Below are 4,442 nucleotides of genomic sequence, written 5' to 3' on the forward strand. Positions count from 1 at the left end.
TGAAGTGGCTAAAGATTTTTTATTATAATCAGAAAAAGGTGTGGACAGTAGTGACAGTCTAGTTTACTTGAAAAATCCTAAATCATCCTGGAAAGCAAGTTAAAATGTGAGTATGATAATGGTGGCCGACAGTTTACGGTGGAATGTACACAATCCTAATCCAACAAGACAAACCTGATACTTTTAATCCGTTTGTCAAATAACAGGCCACTTTCTACTTTATAGCCTTTTAAACCCTAAGGTTGACAAACACACACACAGAGGGGAGTATGAGCACACAAACACACAATCCATTATCTTACACTGAGTAAACAAACTAAACTAGCACAATCCTACAAGCATGCCCAAACACAGAGACACACTAAAAAAGCTCTATTTGTACTCTGAAGAGAAACAACAAGGCAAAGACAGGAGCGGGCTCAGAAGGGGCCACGTGTGTTGGCCTGCGTCTGGCCGGACTCTGCCTCCCCTCGTGGGATGGACCAGAGTGAAGCCAAGCAGAATCTCTGTCCCCCGTCAGACAGGTCAACCCACTTAGCAAATTAGCAGCCTGTCTTCTATGGCTTTACTGCACACACACACAGACACACAATGCAAAAGCACACAAGGTATGTGCACACAAACCAGTGGTAAAATACTAGATAACGAGACACTAGCAGGACCAGAAACATGTAGAGACAAAAGGGAGAAGAAGGAGAGAGCATGATGGAGGTGAGGAAAGTGGAAAGCAACCTGGTCAGAAAATGACAGGAAGGAAGGCGGGCACGGGGGCGGGTGAGGAGGGCAGGGTGTGAGTGGCCACTGGGCAAATTAGTGTAACACCAGAATCCAGTCTGCTGAAGGGACCGCGTGGGGGAAGCAGACAGAAGCAGGACGGAGGGGAACTTCCTACGACACGCATCCCTGTTACAGGGGTCACTACCAGTACACACAAACTCAGATGTGCACGCTTACATGCATGCGAGTCCTCTCGCACAATCCTTACCTCAAATATTGTTGCCAACATGAAAAACTAATACACACACAGGCATACATGGCCATTTAAAAATCACCAGATATACAGAAACATTGGCACGATCACGTCATTGTTAATTAAATATTAATGCAAAGCAACCATGCAGATGAGACGTGTGTGTCCTCCTGCCTTCATCCCAGTGTGCACAAAGTCACATCAGGGAATAATGGACACATGAGGATCAAACTGATTAGGGCTGAAGTTCTTAGCAGTAATACTGAGGATTAAAGCAGCTAATAAATGTTTCATTTGAAGCCAGATGTAGATCAAACGTGAGAAAGGCCCCTGGGTCGATCTCTGTTCTCTCCTCCTCCTTCTCCGCCTCCCTCAGCTGTTGGTTTGCAGCTGTATTATGACAGCCACTAGAGTGTCTCACTAACAACTACAGGCCTTGCCCTTGCGCCTACACATCATTAGCTTTCCATCTGTCAGCTTCCAAGCAGGTTCCCACTAAAGTGGCCAAAGACTCACTTGGTGCACTCCTCTCCAGTAGGCAGCAGCACTCAGCAGCACTCCTCTATGTCCTGTTTCATTCTCTTCTCTGACTTTTCCTTCTCTCTTCTTCACCCTCTTCCAATCCCTATGATTTTGGCCTTTACTCCCCCCCCACCCCCCACCCACATCCACTCTTGTCATTCTCCTCCTCAGACTTGTTCTCTAAACTATCAGTCAGATTCAGGGCTGGTGCTGATGGTCAACAGGGGATTAGCAAAAAGGGGAGGCTGAAGAATGTGTGAAAACCACTTAAGTGGCACACTATGGAGGGCAGAATCTCTCTCTCCTTCTCTCGCACACACACACACACACACACACACACACACACACACACACATACACAAAACCCTAAACAGCCAGGCGCAAGCTGTCTCTGACATCACATTTATCACTCAATGCAAACGTGGCCAGACTCCCACTGCTTAGTGCAATATAGGCTCAGAAAATCAACAGAACTACTGCAAGTGTTGCAATGACAGTGAACTGTTGCCCTAAAATAAAATGGAATAATATCAAACAAAAACTTGGGTCAGAATGCACAGAAGATGTAGTGGCTAATGGAAGCAGTGGTGACACTGGTTCTGGCAAATGGGTTGTGTGGCTGCGTGTGTAACTCTATCGCTGGAGGGGGAATACAGCAGTGGTTGGGTAATGGAAAGGTCATTTAGGCAGTCCCCCAGGTAGGGGGGCTGGTCTGACACGGCTCGTTTGTCACAGTTCAATAACTGCCACTCCAGGGAGCGTGAGGGTGGGGGAGAAAACGGGTGAGAGAAGAGTGTGTGTGCTGCATCCCTGGTGTGCAACAGTGTGCTCAGAGCCTGGCAGCACAGCTGATTCCCAGAGCTTGTACCTCCATTAGAGGCCTCAAACGGGGTCAGAGCGAAGGCCAAGCGCCACAGACACAGCCATCTCAACGGGAAAACTTGTAGCCACTGGCCTGGGAGGATTATCTTTGCTCTAACTGGCAGATGTTTGGTTTTCCAAGAGGGAAAACTGAATTTTTACACCTTCTCAACCCAAAGACAGCCACTCCAGAATGTTGTCTTGCTGTAATCCACAGCTTTTGGTCGGGCAGAGTAAAAATGGGAATTTTCTGGTGAAGGATTTTTGAGGTTTAATGGCTGCAATCAGATGACATTTAGGTCAGAGAATATAATTTTTGCATAAATTAAGGAGGTGCATACATACAGTAATTACATCTACAGTATGCTCTAATATAACCACTTAAAACTGGTAATTTATTTGAAATATATTTTGTTACACCCACGCTGAAAAAAAATGCCTGCCTCACAAAGATCAGACAAACTGGAAGCTCTTACACTGCCCTCCACTGCAAACCATGTACTGTATGTTGAAAGTGGGGATTTGTTTGCCAGGTCGAAAAATCAGTCAGACATGTGCATAGTATGTGCACACATATTGAATAACAAAGTTAAAAGATTTACCGGACAAAAAATAAAACAGGCCAACCTGCATCATTCACAGGTGGCTTTATTGATTTGCATTGTGCCTTCAACATGTCACTGGGTATGTGACCCAGTGATTCTGAGCTGTGTGAGAGGGCCAGAGATTTTCATACATCTCACTGAGACACACCAGAGTCTGCCCACCCCCTCACTTTGAAAATCAATAATAATTGTCCATGTCTCAGTGTCTTCCCTGAGATAAGCCCGAGGCACACGTTTGCATTCACCTCACCTGCCCTGACAGATTTGGGATTTTATGTCTGACTCTCTGCAGAGATTTAACAACTGCTGACTGTGTGAATGAAGGGTTACGTCCCATAACACTGGGTTTGTCTGAGGTGTTACAAAGGTCTGTGTCTCCCCCTCGTGGTCGTCACTGGGAAGTACAAAAGAACTGATGAATGAAAATTTATGATGAAGAAGTAGGTCACTTTGTTAAATGGTGCAATGATTCATATTTGCAAATTAATGTCTGCAAAACAAAAGAGAGGCTGGTTGATTTCAGAAGGAATCTGCCTGCTCCAATCTTTAATAACGGCATAGCTGTGCAGACGGTGAGCCAGTGCAGATATCTGGTAACTATTTTGCATGACAAAATGACCTTTGATTCCAATACTGATGCCTTAGGTAAGAAAGTTAATCAGAGATTGTTCATCTTAAGGAGGCTGAGGTCTTTTAATGTTGATAGACTCCTTTTGAAAACATTCCATCCATCTTTTATTAAGTCAGTTTTAACTTTTGCAGTGATCTGTTGGTTTGGCGATCTCTGTATGACTCATAGGAAAAGGTTGGGAAATATTGTTAAACTGTGTCAGAAGATCATTGGCATTAATTTAAGTGATCTTAGTCATGTTTATCATGCAGGAGTTGTTCCATCAGGAAGGAGGTTTGAGATCATTTGTGCCATCAGCTGTTGGCTTTTCCAATAAAATTATAGGTTTGGTTGCTAATGTGTTATTTTAAGTTATTTTATATAAAGATAATGAGCTGATGGACCTGTTTTTTATATTCTAGTACACTTTCCATGATGACAACACTAAGTTATATGTACTGAGTTGGTATTATCCCAAATTGCCCCTACTTTCCAATCCAACCCCACTGTTCCAAAGCCCAGGACAAAAACCTTCTGTGAGGCACCTTTTAGTTTTTATGCTCCAAACTGTTGGCACTGTCTGAGGAGCTGAGAACAGTTGAAAGTGTTGATGTTTTTAAAGATAAACTTAAATCCAGCCCCTTTAATTTGGTTTTTAATTAGAAGAGTTTACTGTCATTATTTATTCTATATTGTTATTATTCTCTCTCGAGGAGTAAAGTTCCAGAGCCCAAGCTGTGCGTGGAGGTGAGCCCGACTATATCTAGCCGGTACCTCTCAACCTCCTGCACAAGCTCGGGCTCCTTCCCCACCAGCGAGGTGACATTCCATGTCCCCAGGGCTAGTCTCCGTGTCCAGAGATCGGGTCGTCGGG

This window comes from Monopterus albus, unplaced genomic scaffold, assembly GCF_001952655.1.
Source record: "Monopterus albus unplaced genomic scaffold, M_albus_1.0 scaffold10.1, whole genome shotgun sequence".
Taxonomy (NCBI): Eukaryota; Metazoa; Chordata; class Actinopteri; order Synbranchiformes; family Synbranchidae; genus Monopterus; species Monopterus albus.